Consider the following 18,670-nt stretch of genomic DNA (forward strand, 5'->3'; position numbering starts at 1 on the left):
TGTGCTGCAACACACCACCATCCTTTATATCTCAGTAAACAAACTGTGACAAAACCCACTGCATCACTCGTATTTCGATACCACAGCACAACTGTGCAGGTGTGGCAGAGCTGTTTGAATAGTAACATGCTGCTAATTCTACTTGCTTGTCAAATAGCTCTGCCCAGCTGGCAGTTTTAGGAGAAAAATGCTAATAGAAGGAAGGAAATCCTTAGGAAGAAACTAGCTGAGCGGGCTTTCAAGGACAGGCAGATTGTTTATTTTTCTTGGCCAGTTATAGAACCATTGGAGCACTCAGAATGCTCAAATGGCTTAATTTAGAATTTGAACAAGCTATTGAACAAGCTATGTGAGTTTCATGTGGAAGGATGGCTTATATTTGTCCTGGAGCATCTTACAAGTCTCTGCTCCTAAGCCTGCGGGTGCAGCACAGCTACGTACATTAAGACTCAGTTCTGGGACAAAAATCAGACCCACCAAACCCCACAGTGTAGATGTAGGTGAGTTCTTGGACAGGTCTCCTGATATGAACAACCAGAACTGCAGGAGTCACAATAAAGTGCACCCAAACAACACTACAGATAGATATAGCCTTACTGTTATGTATTTCTTGAGGGCAGGTTTCATTAAGTGTGATTTAGTGATAAAAGCACAACTGGTTTTTAAGAGCTGCCCTCCTGTAACTGCACAGATCCTTGCAGTAACTGAATTAGTCACCTACTATTGGGCGTTTGTTTAAACCCAAAGAAATGTTTGAGTTCTCATATGCTGTCACACAGTTGCCAAAATACCATAACTGGGCACATGAATGGAAATAACATCCCTAAATCACCAGTTACAGAGCATCAGTGCTCAGAATGGGCCTGAAAACTTTGCACAGAGTAAGACTGCCAGGAGCGCTTAGCAGCACGTTATAACAATACACCTGGAGTGTCAGTGTGAGGATGGTCAGAGGCTGCAGCCTGATACTTTCTCAAGGACGCTTCCTTGAGGGGGGCCCTTGGGGCTCTGACCAGGAATGTTTGCTCTACAGAGCTTAATTTTACCCTACAAGATAAAGCAGTGCAGTGCTATGGACTCCTTCCAATTCATAGAACTTAGTAACTTCATCCACCTCTCAGGATTTTAGAGTGGAGCTCTAATGCTTTTCCAGAAATATAAAAGGTGATCAGTGACAACATGTAGGATCTGTAGACCCGATGAAGCAAACACAGGTATCTCCCACTGCCCACGACAAACCTCTCTGTGCACCGTACAATTGCTTATAAAAGTGCCCAACCTGCCTCAGTAGTTCCAGCTCCTTCTGTCTGATATCCTGATTTCTGCTCCCATCCCCAGACATGAAGCTCCTTTCACATGCTACAGTAATGGTGTGATCAGGTACAGTAACAGCAACTAAGTAAACACCTATGAACAACAAATACCCTTCATTATATTATCTTTTTGCTCATGTGAAATTAAAATAAACTGTTTGGGCTCTACAGCTCATCCCATGTGTTTGCACTGTGAGAGCTCTGAGCATTTGTCACAGTGTTCCTCAAAGGTAAAACTGGAACTTACTCACTTGAACTCACTCTCCAAGTGGCTGATTACAGCTCTGCCTGATCTCAGTCTGGAGTCGGTAACACGATAATTCTACTCAGACATTTATGTGACTGTGAATCATAGAATTACCCAGGTTGGAAAAGACCTCAAAGATCATCAAGTCCAACCGCAGTCTAACCAATACCCTAACTGCAACAACCTTCTGCTAAACCATATTCCTGTGCACCACATCCAAACTGCTCTTAAACACATCCAGGGATGGTGACTCCCTGGGGAGTCTATTCCAGTACTTAACTACCCTTTCTGTAAAGAAGTGTTTCCTATTGTCAGACCTAAACTTACCTTGGCACAACTTGAGGCCATTTCCCCTCATCCTGTCACCAGTGAGAAGAGTCCTGCCCCACTCTCACTGTAAGCACCTTTCAGATACTGGAAGAGAGCAATAAGGTCTCCCTCCCCTCAGCCTCCTTTTCCCCAGACTAAACAGCCCCAGCTCCCTCAGCCTCTCCACACAGGGCTGATTTTCCAAGCCCTTCACAAGCCTCGTTGCCCTTCTCTGAACCTGGCACTTGTCCATATGTAAGGAAGTGTCATTTCTTCAGGAAGTTTTGCCCTATTGTCTTGGTGTCCTTTAAGTGGGGGAAATATTAATAGCTTAAAATTAGCTAACTGCGTAGCAAACTATGAAAATGGCACATAAGTGTTACAAAAGGTCTAAAGCTGCAGCCTGATACACTTGTGAATGCTTGGGAGGGCAGACCTGATTCAGATTGGGAGATGCTGGGAAAGGAGTGAACAGAGCACCTGGCACGCTCTGCCCTCACAGCAGCCGCCTGTGTGGACAGAACAGTAATTCTAGAGAAGCAAAGAACTGTTAGGAACAACTCCTCTGTGGCCTCACACAGTTTATCAGCTGGATCCCAACAGGAAGAAAAAAAAAACAAATTAAAAAAAAAAATGATAAGCTTATTCTAAACTAATCAAATGCCAAGTTCTAACATTTCTATTGGCTTTATCATTTCTAAAACCTTCAACAAGGCAGAAAATTCACCAGCAATTCAACATTCTCAAGGACAAAACTAAAGGGAGCCTTTCAAGCTGCATAACAAAAAATAAATAATAACAAATAAAAACCCAGGATGAGCCCACCACCAAGAGACCCCATTAAACAGCTAGTTAAACATGGAAAGACATCACTGTGTTTTTTCCTCTCCATCTCTAACCCATTACTCCAACACATGAAAAGGTGGTGAAAACACATTAACTGTTCAGTTCAGTGATCAGCTTTCTTTCCCTGAAATAGACTTTAATGTGTTCATGGTACAGAGATCTTGTTTTTAAATATTGCCTTTAAGGAGTCAGATATTTGCACACTGAACAGAAATGAAATGTCTGATATAAATGATCAGCAGTAGACGTAGGAACTGCGTGCATGCCAATGTTACCCTACAGTACCATGGGAAGCCATGTATCAACATTCCAGGCAACTGAATACTTATCCACTGTTTCCAATGCATTGCTACACTGCAATACAAGTTGGTTTTTCCCCTTGCTCAGATACAATGTTTTTCATCCACATTTAAGTGCCCCAGAATACACACACGATTTTTACCCACCTGTCCACACTCACAATGGCTCGGGCAGGCAGCAATTCTGTTCCATCAAACACATGTAATGCAGAGCAGCAGATTCTGAATAGTTTCTATTTTAACTCAACATCGTATATAGTGGGTATTTTTTTATTTAGAGAAGAACATATGGATCATTCCTTCACATTACATGTTTTTAATGCAACTTTCTAAGGTTTTATGGTTTGAAGCCGTTGAGAGCTGTTGCTCAACTGTGAAAAATAGGTCTGCGCTTTGTGCTAGGAACAATTAGTAAGAAGCCTATTGGCTTTAAACAAAAACAAGTCTTGCATTTCAAGTGCTAAGATTGCCAGATTTGGTTGAGGACTATTGGAGCGGTATTTGGAATCAAAATACTCAATTGGGAATGCTTTATTTATTTGGAGAGTAACCTGCAACCACAGCTGATTAAAAGCAGCCTACCCTAGTGTCCCTATAGTGAGATCCTTGCTTCACTATGTCTCTTAAACTCTTCTCAGTTCTCTATTTCCTATTTTAAAGCATTGTGCAAAGTTGTGGTGGGAAAATGGCACATTTAATCACCAAACAGGCAGAGTTCTCAAAAACAAACAAAACAACTACAGAAATAGCCTCAAGTTTCTGGAAAACAACACCAAAAGCCACTGTGACTTGTATTTTATTTATAGCTATATAGATCATTAAAATGGCTGCTAAAAATCTCTGTTCCTTGTTCTGCACTGGGATCTGTTCAGAAGCAAACAACAGCCCAAGCACATGAACTCTTGCAAACTGAAAATTAGATACTTATCAACACAGCTCAGGCAAACCACACACTCATAAGTTTGTCAGAGGAATGGTATGTTGTGCTGCCCTTACACACACAGCACGAGATGCCTATGGACTTTTTCAGGTGTAAAAATATTCCTCTTCTTGTACCAAACTCAATCAGTAGATAGGCCCTGATTTCTTCATCTTTTCATGTCCTAATACTCCCCATGCTACTGCACTTACTGTCTAAACTTGGCTCTATACTATAAAAGAGTTAAAGCAGTGATGCCAGACCACCACCTCCATAGATCAGAATGAGTTATACAGACATCAGTAGATTTTCCTCTTCTCAAGCCTGGAAAACCACCAGTCCCAGACCTTCATTCTCCCCAACCCCCCAATACAGACCTAAGTCATTCATATTTTATAGACAACATCCTTAGGAATAGTCTGTGTGGGACTACACATGTGTTCATATGCAACTCAAGGAAGCCAGTTATCTGAATCAGCATGCCTTTGGCTGGCTTACAAATAGGTTTGCAAGGCTGGAAGAGTTAAGTAAACGCAACAGAAAAACACTAAGTGAAAAGAAATAACTAAAAACTGATTTGTCATCTGAAAACTGCAGAAGGGGCTGCATTCTCACAGGGAATACAAATCACTGCCATTTTCCACTTCAACTTCTAGGCAGAACAGTACAGACTCACCAGCTGCCCCAGTTTACTACCTTCAGACTAATAACTGGGCATAGCTGTAAATATTCCTCATTCAATGTGGCTGTTACCATGCTACATTTTCAGTTTTGACTGAGTAGTTCTGAACAGAGTCAAGTAGTGATAGTTTTCTCAGCTGCTCCTGCAGTCCAAGAAAAGGGCTAAGAGCAACTCACAAAGCTGGAAGAGGACAGAATCATAAGAGCTGACCTAAATCTAGCAAAGGAATGTTCGATAGCCCACAATGATATATAGGGTAAGTTCAAAAAAGACAAAGTTGATCAGGAGGGCAACTGATGCTCAGGAACTGGCTGGGCCTAAGTCACTGGGAACTGCACAATGACTTTGGCATCAGCACCTACACATAAACTGATGAGTGTATTCTATTGCAGCTATTATCCTCTTTCCCTTTTCTCTACATGAATAAGTTGTTTTTAACTCCAATCCACTAGTTCTACTTGATCTCCCACTCCCCCCCCATTCTCTCCTCCTCCTACTGGGAAGGGAGGGAGTGAGCCAGCAACTGCACAGGGCTAAGCTATCTCCCAGACTAAACCACAACACAACAGAGAAACAAAACCACCACCCCCATTGATCACAGCCACATTACTGCAAATGGTGCAATAAATCAGGTTCTAAAGAGGGATAAAGCACCAGCAGAGAGAACCACACTAACAACTGGAGAGGAACACCAAGCACATCCAATTCATCCCTTAACCCAAACAAAGACCTAGCATTTGGAAGACACCACTGAAAAACCACACAATGGGAACAGAGAACAGCATAAGTATACCAGAATGTGAGTCAGTCTTACACGGATGAAAACCTACCAATGAGCCTGTTTGACACAGAACATGCTAAAGACTAAAGGAAGAGATCTACTAAATCAGCGAGCTTAATGCTTGAAATGAAGGAAACTAAGGCAGCCTGGAGAATTTCAAAAAGCAGTGGAGAATACAAACCAATGGCCTGCAGACATTCAACCAGTAAAAAACAAAAAGCATCACGCAAGGTAAGATTCAACATAACAGGAAAATTCAATTTCGGCCTGCAATGGAATAACCAGGTAACAGCCTGAACCAGAACATGAGCATGAGAGTAACCAGAGCAGGGGATGCAAACACCCAACCTTGCACACTCCCCAGCACAGCAGGTCTGCCAGTAGAACATATTCAGGAGACAGAACGATCCCCATCAACCATCCCACCACCCCCCAACCAAAGAGCGATATTTGATAAAAAGGCTGCATTAGTCCAGACAAACATTAACCCAAAACATAGCTGACACAGGTGAGAAAAACCCTCCACTTTGATATCAGGAATCAATACACTAGGATATGTTTGATGAACAATAAAAAAGAAGAGTCAGAAAACATTCAAACAAGAAAAACAAAAAAGCTTTAATATTATGAGAACGCAGAAGAAACGACCATTCTTACAAAAATCATGTCCAACAGTAACTAACAACACAAATAGAAAGTGGCAACAGATACACCAATGAAAAGGCAGCAATTCAAAGCTACACCCAACGCCAGGTCCCAACGTCGCTTCTTCTTTCTTCAGCAGCAGATCCTGAAATACGAGGCACGACACCATTAGACCTGAGCAGCAGCAAACCCTCCGCCTCAAAAAAGCGGGACACCCGGCGTCCCGAAGGAACAGGGCACACGACCCCGCCAGCCAAGGGGGAAGACCCTGCATCCACCCCCTCTCCCCAGCCCAATTCCAGACAAAACTACTTAGAGCTGCTTTTCTCACCTCACTGGCGCGCTGCGGAGGCTCCAGCCGGTGCCGCAGGGGATCGTGGAGGCGGGCAGACTGGGCAAATAGAGCTGGGCATGCAAAAAGCAGCGGACAAAGGAGTCGCTTCCCTGCTTACAGGGGACCCCCAGCCACCGCCTCCATTGCAAAGGGCCTGGGACTCAGGGACACAGTCGCTCCCTGACTTACAGGGCAGCCCCCATCCCTACGGCTGCGGGAGGCTCCTTCTCTCCCATTCCGGGGTGCTTTGGCACCCACCCCACTAACGGGGCGGTCACCCCACACAGGCTGCCAGCAGAGCATAAAGGCTCACGTGCCCAGACCCTGATTACAGGCGGGCCGACAACACCCCTGGAGCCACAGAGCTCAGTTTCCCCCCCAGCGGCAGGAACAACTCTCAGCCGCCAGGCAGCGGGGCGACACGGCCTAATGCCACGGTCGGGGAAAAAGAAAGCACATCCAATTCCGGGGAGGGTGCAAGCCCAGCCCCACAGCTCGCAGCCCCGTGCCTCTGAAAGGCCGGGGCCGCATTCCCACCTGAGTACAGGGGGTCTCTCAGAACACAGCTCACCAAACACAGGGGGCGCGCACAGCCCTGCCTACAGGACGGTACCCCACGCCTCACCATCATCAAGAAGCCCCACGGAGCATGCAGCTCCCACCAACGCCTGAGCTACAGGCGGGCCCGCCCGGCAGCAGAACATCATCACAGCATCACAACATCACCACGTCTTTGAGAGCTCGAGCAGGGACGTAACCCCACACATAAGAAGAACCTCAACCTGCACCCTTTAACGGGACAGGGAGGGGTCATCCCCACCAACTGGATGGCTAAAGCAGCCGGCCACAACACTGCAGCCTCCCCAGCCCTGATTACAGGGGGGGGTGGGCCACTTGAGGGACAGAGGGCTACACATCTTGTGACACGTGCCCCGAGTACGGAGCGGTCACGCCACCAGAACAGGCGGCCACGCAAGGACAGGCCCAAACCCTGGCTACAGGGCGGCCTCAGCCACAGAGCTACCACGTGGCACAGATCTCAACTAAGAAAAAAGGAGACAGGCCAACAGGACCCTCACTGCGCTCGTGGGACTAAGATGACAGGGAAGACCCCTGCTTTGCGGCATATAACCAAACCCTCCAATCCCCCCTGGGAAGCCGAAGCTACGCTGCAGCATCTTTGTAGGGGCCTAAAGGGAAAGCACACTCACACTCACCACGCACATACAAACAACAAACAGGGGATGGAAGGGGAACACACACACACAGATCCGGCTTTCCAGCAGGGAAGGATAAGGCGGCGCAGCCAACTCCTGGGAATAAACCCGTACCCACGAGCAACATACAAGAGCCTGAGGTCTGACCCTGGGGGCTGCACAGAGGCCACAGACCTCAATGTGCCAAGGGGATTCTCAAGCAAGGACAAAGGGCAAAGGACAAATGCCACGCCACACACCCCGAGTACAGGGCTGGCGCATTGACAGGCCACCATCAGGCAACAGCACTGAGGGGCAGGGGGAGGAGGGGCAGGGAAAAGGCACTGCCCTGATTACAGGGAGGCCTTGGGGTCCGGTGAGCTCCATTTCCCACTCAGGTGCGGAGAGGTGGCTCTCACCCTCCGTTACAGGGGGCCACACTCCCCAGGCAGCCAAGGAGCAACAAGGCAAAAGGCCAGCTACAGCAAAGACCAGAGCCCTGCTTACAGGGAGGTCGCCCAGCACAAAGACGGCCTGGTCACCCAAGGCCGCCGGCAACGTTCAATTCCAATGTGACTATAGACCTGCTAACAGGGAGGTGCTTTGCCCAGAGAGCCTTTCTCTTTCCCCCCCGCATTGGCGGGCTTCTGCATCCTCTTCTTCCTCGCTCCAGTCTCCCAGGTCCCAACGTCGCTTCTTCTTTCTTCAGCAGCAGATCCTGAAATACGAGGCACGACACCATTAGACCTGAGCAGCAGCAAACCCTCCACCTCAAAAAAGCGGGACACCCGGCGTCCCGAAGGAACAGGGCACACGACCCCGCCAGCCAAGGGGGAAGACCCTGCATCCACCCTCTCTCCCCAGCCCAATTCCAGACAAAACTACTTAGAGCTGCTTTTCTCACCTCACTGGCGCGCTGCGGAGGCTCCAGCCGGTGCCGCAGGGGATCGTGGAGGCGGGCAGACTGGGCAAATAGAGCTGGGCATGCAAAAAGCAGCGGACAAAGGAGTCGCTTCCCTGCTTACAGGGGACCCCCAGCCACCGCCTCCATTGCAAAGGGCCTGGGACTCGGGGACACAGTCGCTCCCTGACTTACAGGGCAGCCCCTATCCCTACGGCCGCGGGAGGCTCCTTCTCTCCCATTCCGGGGTGCTTTGGCACCCACCCCACTAACGGGGCGGTCACCCCACACAGGCTGCCAGCAGAGCATAAAGGCTCACGTGCCCAGACCCTGGTTACAGGCGGGCCGACAACACCCCTGGAGCCACAGAGCTCAGTTTCCCCCCCAGCGGCAGGAACAACTCTCAGCCGCCAGGCAGCGGGGCGACACGGCCTAATGCCACGGTCGGGGAAAAAGAAAGCACATCCAATTCCGGGGAGGGTGCAAGCCCAGCCCCACAGCTCGCAGCCCCGTGCCTCTGAAAGGCCGGGGCCGCATTCCCACCTGAGTACAGGGGGTCTCTCAGAACACAGCTCACCAAACACAGGGGGCACACACAGCCCTGCCTACAGGACGGTACCCCACGCCTCACCATCATCAAGAAGCCCCACGGAGCACGCAGCTCCCACCAACGCCTGAGCTACAGGCGGGCCCGCCCGGCAGCAGAACATCATCACAGCATCACAACATCACCACGTCTTTGAGAGCTCGAGCAGGGACGTAACCCCACACATAAGAAGAACCTCAACCTGCACCCTTTAACGGGACAGGGAGGGGTCATCCCCACCAACTGGATGGCTAAAGCAGCCGGCCACAACACTGCAGCCTCCCCAGCCCTGATTACAGGGGGGGGTGGGCCACTTGAGGGACAGAGGGCTACACATCTTGTGACACATGCCCCGAGTACGGAGCGGTCACGCCGCCAGAACAGGCGGCCACGCAAGGACAGGCCCAAACCCTGGCTACAGGGCGGCCTTAGAACTCAATGTGCCAAGGGGGTTCTCAAGCAAGGAAAAGGGCAAAAGACAAATGCCACGCCACACACCCCGAGTACAGGGCTGGCGCATTGACAGGCCACCATCAGGCAACAGCACTGAGGGGCAGGGGGAGGAGGGGCAGGGAAAAGGCACTGCCCTGATTACAGGGAGGCCTTGGGGTCCGGTGAGCTCCATTTCCCACTCAGGTGCGGAGAGGTGGCTCTCACCCTCCGTTACAGGGGGCCACACTCCCCAGGCAGCCAAGGAGCAACAAGGCAAAAGGCCAGCTACAGCAAAGACCAGAGCCCTGCTTACAGGGAGGTCGCCCAGCACAAAGACGGCCTGGTCACCCAAGGCCACCGGCAACGTTCAATTCCAATGTGACTATAGACCTGCTAACAGGGAGGTGCTTTGCCCAGAGAGCCTTTCTCTTTCCCCCCCGCATTGGCGGGCTTCTGCATCCTCTTCTTCCTCGCTCCAGCCTCCCAGGTCCCAACGTCGCTTCTTCTTTCTTCAGCAGCAGATCCTGAAATACGAGGCACGACACCATTAGACCTGAGCAGCAGCAAACCCTCCGCCTCAAAAAAGCGGGACACCCGGCGTCCCGAAGGAACAGGGCACACGACCCCGCCAGCCAAGGGGGAAGACCCTGCATCCACCCCCTCTCCCCAGCCCAATTCCAGACAAAACTACTTAGAGCTGCTTTTCTCACCTCACTGGCGCGCTGCGGAGGCTCCAGCCGGTGCCGCAGGGGATCGTGGAGGCGGGCAGACTGGGCAAATAGAGCTGGGCATGCAAAAAGCAGCGGACAAAGGAGTCGCTTCCCTGCTTACAGGGGACCCCCAGCCACCGCCTCCATTGCAAAGGGCCTGGGACTCGGGGACACAGTCGCTCCCTGACTTACAGGGCAGCCCCCATCCCTACGGCTGAGGGAGGCTCCTTCTCTCCCATTCCGGGGTGCTTTGGCACCCACCCCACTAACGGGGCGGTCACCCCACACAGGCTGCCAGCAGAGCATAAAGGCTCACGTGCCCAGACCCTGATTACAGGCGGGCCGACAACACCCCTGGAGCCACAGAGCTCAGTTTCCCCCCCAGCGGCAGGAACAACTCTCAGCCGCCAGGCAGCGGGGCGACACGGCCTAATGCCACGGTCGGGGAAAAAGAAAGCACATCCAATTCCGGGGAGGGTGCAAGCCCAGCCCCACAGCTCGCAGCCCCGTGCCTCTGAAAGGCCGGGGCCGCATTCCCACCTGAGTACAGGGGGTCTCTCAGAACACAGCTCACCAAACACAGGGGGCACACACAGCCCTGCCTACAGGACGGTACCCCACGCCTCACCATCATCAAGAAGCCCCACGGAGCACGCAGCTCCCACCAACGCCTGAGCTACAGGCGGGCCCGCCCGGCAGCAGAACATCATCACAGCATCACAACATCACCACGTCTTTGAGAGCTCGAGCAGGGACGTAACCCCACACATAAGAAGAACCTCAACCTGCACCCTTTAACGGGACAGGGAGGGGTCATCCCCACCAACTGGATGGCTAAAGCAGCCGGCCACAACACTGCAGCCTCCCCAGCCCTGATTACAGGGGGGGGTGGGCCACTTGAGGGACAGAGGGCTACACATCTTGTGACACGTGCCCCGAGTACGGAGCGGTCACGCCACCAGAACAGGCGGCCACGCAAGGACAGGCCCAAACCCTGGCTACAGGGCGGCCTCAGCCACAGAGCTACCACGTGGCACAGATCTCAACTAAGAAAAAAGGAGACAGGCCAACAGGACCCTCACTGCGCTCGTGGGACTAAGATGACAGGGAAGACCCCTGCTTTGCGGCATATAACCAAACCCTCCAATCCCCCCTGGGAAGCCGAAGCTATGCTGCAGCATCTTTGTAGGGGCCTAAAGGGAAAGCACACTCACACTCACCACGCACATACAAACAACAAACAGGGGATGGAAGGGGAACACACACACACAGATCCGGCTTTCCAGCAGGGAAGGATAAGGCGGCGCAGCCAACTCCTGGGAATAAACCCGTACCCACGAGCAACATACAAGAGCCTGAGGTCTGACCCTGGGGGCTGCACAGAGGCCACAGACCTCAATGTGCCAAGGGGATTCTCAAGCAAGGACAAAGGGCAAAGGACAAATGCCACGCCACACACCCCGAGTACAGGGCTGGCGCATTGACAGGCCACCATCAGGCAACAGCACTGAGGGGCAGGGGGAGGAGGGGCAGGGAAAAGGCACTGCCCTGATTACAGGGAGGCCTTGGGGTCCGGTGAGCTCCATTTCCCACTCAGGTGCGGAGAGGTGGCTCTCACCCTCCGTTACAGGGGGCCACACTCCCCAGGCAGCCAAGGAGCAACAAGGCAAAAGGCCAGCTACAGCAAAGACCAGAGCCCTGCTTACAGGGAGGTCGCCCAGCACAAAGACGGCCTGGTCACCCAAGGCCGCCGGCAACGTTCAATTCCAATGTGACTATAGACCTGCTAACAGGGAGGTGCTTTGCCCAGAGAGCCTTTCTCTTTCCCCCCCGCATTGGCGGGCTTCTGCATCCTCTTCTTCCTCGCTCCAGTCTCCCAGGTCCCAACGTCGCTTCTTCTTTCTTCAGCAGCAGATCCTGAAATACGAGGCACGACACCATTAGACCTGAGCAGCAGCAAACCCTCCGCCTCAAAAAAGCGGGACACCCGGCGTCCCGAAGGAACAGGGCACACGACCCCGCCAGCCAAGGGGGAAGACCCTGCATCCACCCTCTCTCCCCAGCCCAATTCCAGACAAAACTACTTAGAGCTGCTTTTCTCACCTCACTGGCGCGCTGCGGAGGCTCCAGCCGGTGCCGCAGGGGATCGTGGAGGCGGGCAGACTGGGCAAATAGAGCTGGGCATGCAAAAAGCAGCGGACAAAGGAGTCGCTTCCCTGCTTACAGGGGACCCTCAGCCACCGCCTCCATTGCAAAGGGCCTGGGACTCGGGGACACAGTCGCTCCCTGACTTACAGGGCAGCCCCTATCCCTACGGCCGCGGGAGGCTCCTTCTCTCCCATTCCGGGGTGCTTTGGCACCCACCCCACTAACGGGGCGGTCACCCCACACAGGCTGCCAGCAGAGCATAAAGGCTCACGTGCCCAGACCCTGGTTACAGGCGGGCCGACAACACCCCTGGAGCCACAGAGCTCAGTTTCCCCCCCAGCGGCAGGAACAACTCTCAGCCGCCAGGCAGCGGGGCGACACGGCCTAATGCCACGGTCGGGGAAAAAGAAAGCACATCCAATTCCGGGGAGGGTGCAAGCCCAGCCCCACAGCTCGCAGCCCCGTGCCTCTGAAAGGCCGGGGCCGCATTCCCACCTGAGTACAGGGGGTCTCTCAGAACACAGCTCACCAAACACAGGGGGCACACACAGCCCTGCCTACAGGACGGTACCCCACGCCTCACCATCATCAAGAAGCCCCACGGAGCACGCAGCTCCCACCAACGCCTGAGCTACAGGCGGGCCCGCCCGGCAGCAGAACATCATCACAGCATCACAACATCACCACGTCTTTGAGAGCTCGAGCAGGGACGTAACCCCACACATAAGAAGAACCTCAACCTGCACCCTTTAACGGGACAGGGAGGGGTCATCCCCACCAACTGGATGGCTAAAGCAGCCGGCCACAACACTGCAGCCTCCCCAGCCCTGATTACAGGGGGGGGTGGGCCACTTGAGGGACAGAGGGCTACACATCTTGTGACACGTGCCCCGAGTACGGAGCGGTCACGCCACCAGAACAGGCGGCCACGCAAGGACAGGCCCAAACCCTGGCTACAGGGCGGCCTCAGCCACAGAGCTACCACGTGGCACAGATCTCAACTAAGAAAAAAGGAGACAGGCCAACAGGACCCTCACTGCGCTCGTGGGACTAAGATGACAGGGAAGACCCCTGCTTTGCGGCATATAACCAAACCCTCCAATCCCCCCTGGGAAGCCGAAGCTACGCTGCAGCATCTTTGTAGGGGCCTAAAGGGAAAGCGCACTCACACTCACCACGCACATACAAACAACAAACAGGGGATGGAAGGGGAACACACACACACAGATCCGGCTTTCCAGCAGGGAAGGATAAGGCGGCGCAGCCAACTCCTGGGAATAAACCCGTACCCACGAGCAACATACAAGAGCCTGAGGTCTGACCCTGGGGGCTGCACAGAGGCCACAGACCTCAATGTGCCAAGGGGATTCTCAAGCAAGGACAAAGGGCAAAGGACAAATGCCACGCCACACACCCCGAGTACAGGGCTGGCGCATTGACAGGCCACCATCAGGCAACAGCACTGAGGGGCAGGGGGAGGAGGGGCAGGGAAAAGGCACTGCCCTGATTACAGGGAGGCCTTGGGGTCCGGTGAGCTCCATTTCCCACTCAGGTGCGGAGAGGTGGCTCTCACCCTCCGTTACAGGGGGCCACACTCCCCAGGCAGCCAAGGAGCAACAAGGCAAAAGGCCAGCTACAGCAAAGACCAGAGCCCTGCTTACAGGGAGGTCGCCCAGCACAAAGACGGCCTGGTCACCCAAGGCCGCCGGCAACGTTCAATTCCAATGTGACTATAGACCTGCTAACAGGGAGGTGCTTTGCCCAGAGAGCCTTTCTCTTTCCCCCCTGCATTGGCGGGCTTCTGCATCCTCTTCTTCCTCGCTCCAGCCTCCCAGGTCCCAACGTCGCTTCTTCTTTCTTCGGCAGTAGATCCTGAAGTACGAGGCACAGCTCCATTTCACTATCTCCCGAATTCATTATTGCCATAGCTGCTTAGAGGACCAGGCACCTGCCACAGCATTTTATAGTACATGTACAGCAGTTGATGGCCCCTTAGTTGGTTGAGGTATTGCATAGCAAGTTAAAAGAGAGGTTGACCACACATTATCTATGACCAATGTAGTAAACTGGATTTTTATTTTCATGGCTACGATTTTCTCAGACAATCATTCTCATCTTTATTATTAAAGCTTTTCCTTCACATTTATTTTCTTACACGACTGTAATAGCACTCTAATGATTTCTTCTTTACATCCTGAATGCCTCATCTAGAAACACACCTCCATGTGACCAATTGAAATAAAGTCCCTAAAGAGCATCATGTCAGTCACAACGAGATTTTTTTTTTTTACTTTATTTTTGTGCCGCAGCATCTTCAAAGGAGTGGTGTCAGAGGCAACGCTCCACCCGGCCGCCCCCCCCCACTACACGCTTGCCGTCAGAGACACCGCTCCGCTCGGCCCCCCCAATCGCACCCGCCAGCTGCCGGAGGCGCCGCTTCTCCCGCCCCCCTCCCCCCTCCCCCCCACGCCTGCCGTCGGAGGAGCCTCTCCTCCTGACTCCCCACCACCCGCCGTCGGAGGCGCCGCTCCGGCCGGCCACACTGCAGCCGTCAGAGGTGCCGCTCCGCTCGGCCTCCCCCTCCTTCCCACCTGCCGTCGGAGACGCTGCTCCGCCCGGCCCCCCCCCTCCCCCAGTCATCACAGCCTCCGCTCCGCTCGGCTTTCCCCCCCACCCGCCATCGGAGGCGCCGCTCCAGCCGGTACCCCTTAACCCCCGTCGGAGACGCCGCTCCGACCGGCCTCCCCTACCCGGCTGCCGTCAAAGGAGCCGCTCTGCCCGGGCTCCCCCCAAGCCATCAGAGGCGCCGCTCCGATCGGCCTCTCCCCCCATCCCTCCTGCCGTCGGAGGTGCCGGTCCGCCCGCTCCCCCCAGCCGTCAGAGGCGCCGCTCCGCTTGGCCTGCCGTTCCCCCCAACCCTCCTCCCGTCGGAGGCGCCGCTCCGCTTCCCCCCCTCCCCCGCCGTCGGAGGCGCCGCTCCAGCCGGTACCCCCCATCCCCCGTCGGAGGTTCCGCTCGGCCCCCCCCAGCCGTCAGAGGCGCCGCTCCGCCCGGCCCGCTCCCCTTTCCCGATGACCGCCAGTGCCCCCACTCTCGCCATCCCCCCACCCGCGTGCCATCAGAACCCTACAGCGACTTTTCAGGCACCCGTCGTTTCTAATAAATCGTGCACGGCACTGCACTCCTCGATCCCAACCGCACCACCCCCTTCGCACCGTACCTCGTTCCCGGCGGCTGCTTGTAGTCCCGCTGCTGCTGCTATCCTCGCCTCACAGAATCCCGCTCCTTTTTTTTCGCTGAGGTAAACTTCTGCCGCTCACCTTCCCGCCCACGCCTTATATAGGTTTTCCTCACGCCCGGCAGCCAATAGGAGCTCAGAACGCACCTTTCTCTGCCCGCCCTTTTCTCTCCCCGCCCTTTTTTCTTCCCGCCCTTTTCTCTTCCCGCTCTTTTTTTCCTCTCACCTCGCCCTTCCCGCCCTTCACACCTGAAGGGGCCGGGCCGGGGTCATCTGAAGGTCACGGCTGGGGTCAGCTGAAGGTCACAGCCCCCTTGCAGGGCGTTGCCGCCCATCTCAGGGCTGAGTCTCTCACAGGTGGTGTCACCTCACAGCCGGGCTCAGCTGGGGATGAGCAATTATTTCTTCAATTTCAGTGTTTCTTTTAACAGTTTCATAAACATTAAGTGTTCTTTCCTAAGTAGTTGCTGTCCACAAGTGTAATTAAATATATACATTTAATTTTGTTTTTATTTTTTATTTTTTTGTGTGAATTTTGTCTCACATCTCTGTGCCTACAGGCAAAATCCCATCTGAGCTCCTACATGTTGTTGTCAAGAGAAAAGGGTTAAACGATGCCTGATGTGTGGAGGATACATTTTATTTGTAATCTGGAGATGTTTTTGTTTTATGGAGTTGTTTGTGTTCTACCATTTCATTACACACCATGGTTGGCAGTGCTCACGCGGGTGCTGCCCACTGTAGGGAATGTTTGCTAAACATATTTCTCTCTGTGTTTGGCTACGTTCTTTCTCATTGTAACAGGATTATGAACTATGGCTAAGAGGGATACAAAATGACGATCCATAGGGCAGTAGCAGAGATGACTTTGGGCAGCTGTGAGGAAAAGTTTCTCCTTCAAGGAATCTCTTGCTTGGAAAGCAACACAGGCAAATAGACCAGCACAAAGAGCACCCAGGACCTGAGGGAACCAGCTGTGCTTCAGATGCTGTGTAGCATGAGTGTCCAACCTTTCGTTTGCCTGGGCCACATTGACTGAAAAGGAATTGTCTTGGGCTGCATATATGTGGGTTGCTCCAGAAGTAATGCCTTCTATTTATTTTCATGGAAATGACAACAGATTAAACAAGTAACTCTGTTTAACAGAGTGAGTTCTCAGATACAAAATGCTGTATTTCAGCACAGTCATTACCATTAGCTATGTGGGGTTTTTGTTTGTTTGTTTTTCCAGCAATGAACATGAGGCTGCATGCTGTGGCTTGTCAAATTGTGCACCAGCACACATGTCCCATAGACACTGTCACCACTGCTGAAATGCACTATGCACTGCCCCTCTGTGCTCACATCTATAAGTGTTCAACAAGCATCCACGAAGACCAGTGGATGTAATTTTTTCCACACACTTCAGTGACATGCTTTTGCTTCATACACACTTCTATGTCAGGTGCCATTCTGTCAGACTGCCCCTTTGTTGCCCATCTATTACACGGCAACAACACGTAGTGGAATAGTGGTGGGAGGTTCAGCCTCTGCTGCTGTACCACCAACTCTGGCCTTTTGCATCCTGGGACAACATTACCTTTTTAACTCCCAGTGTTATGATGTGAAATATAGATAACAAATCATAAAACCATGACAAGGGATTAAGATAAAAGAGTACACAAGAGGAGCAACAATGGAAACTGTATGGGAAATCACAGCTTGAACCTCTGATTAATCAACTGAGGCAAATGTTGGGTCAGCTGCAGGAGCACAGGTGAGAGTAATCTAACTGTGCTCACAGAAGGGGTGAAGCTCAACTCCACCTCTAAGACCTCGTTTATGGGCAGACCACAACTACGGCAGCATCTCTTGGTGACTGCTTCTTAGTGGAGACTTCCTCAGCTTTCTGGTTGAGGCATCAACATTGGTGAGTTTTCCTTTGCTAATAACCTTTGAATATCTACCATCATCTTTGTTAATGTCTTTATATTAGCTACCCTTACAGAAACATACCCAGGTATGTTCAGGATCTTATCACCGTCACTTAGTTTTAGATGTGGTTTTGTCCTGGAGAAGCCAGAAAGTTTTTCAAGATCAGAATAGTAAGATAACTGAGTTAGTAGAAAAATCTCCTGTAGTAGAACTGCCAGTTTGCATTCACTAAAGGATCATCCACTTGGTTGTCTCTAGTAGGCCTTATGTTTTACTGATCTTTCAAATAGCTGCACTCTAAATTGCATTTAGTAACAACTGATAGAATAAACTAATGTTGATATCTTTGAAAGCAGATATAGTCTTCATTAATTATAAATGGTGAACTATCATGACAAATCTGCTTTCATGCAGAAATTTGGGACAAGAAATGACAAGAAGGCTTGTAAATCTAACATCTGTCATTCATTGACAATGGCTAGCTATTTAGAATCTCTCATCTATCTTTTTCTTATTTCCTGCAGGAGAAGAATAAGATTAAGGATGAAGCCAAAAAACAAAGACACAATTACTGGACTACGCAGTAAAGATTCTTAGTAAGGTAGGCCCTGAGAACTCTGCACAAAATTGAAAACCTGATCAGTGCTCAAAAGCAATTTTATAAATATTGTTGTTTGTCATAGCACAACTCTTAATTCAATAATCCAGATGATGTTTGCTATTCCCTTTAATTTGGAGCAAGTATCCATGCAACGTTATCTGTTGTACAGATATATGTTATTGTTAGCATTGAACTTATCTGAGGAATTAAATTTGTGCAAGTATGTTCAATGAGAGGAGTAGTGGAAATGCTAAGTCACAGCTTGAATCAGTGATTAGGCATCTGGTAGGATGGCAGGGCCAAGCCAGGGGAGCTCAGGTGCAAGCAATGCAGGTGAGTAATTGGTAGGGGAGAAGCCAGGATCCATCCTTTCCCTGATCTCATTTAAGGTTTGGTAGTGTAACTGAGAACTTCTTGTTTGAGGGGTAAGTGAGAGGGTCTTTGTGTGGCATGAGGACTTTCTGAGCACTTTGAAGCTGAGTGGTTTTATTTTCTTGTTTGTCTACTGTTGTTGTGTCTGATTGGTTTCTTATGTGCTGTAACTTAACAAAAATGGCAGAGCAGCATAA

At 51.7% G+C, this 18,670-nt stretch overlaps 1 long non-coding RNA gene across 1 annotated transcript; it reads right to left on the minus strand.

Moving 5' to 3' along the window:
• Window positions 1–5,993: 5,993 nt before the first annotated feature.
• LOC107312991 (uncharacterized) lies at window positions 5,994–15,675 on the minus strand. The gene is made up of 6 exons (XR_014945254.1): window positions 15,569–15,675; window positions 12,304–14,220; window positions 10,201–12,117; window positions 8,476–10,014; window positions 6,373–8,289; window positions 5,994–6,186 (listed from the first exon to the last, which is right to left on the minus strand). It is a non-coding gene; the product is annotated as an uncharacterized LOC107312991 (long non-coding RNA).
• Between the last annotated feature and the right edge of the window lie 2,995 nt (window positions 15,676–18,670).

Source organism: Coturnix japonica, chromosome 4 (assembly GCF_054131305.1).
Source record: "Coturnix japonica strain WE chromosome 4, WE-NBRP24, whole genome shotgun sequence".
NCBI lineage: Eukaryota > Metazoa > Chordata > Aves > Galliformes > Phasianidae > Coturnix > Coturnix japonica.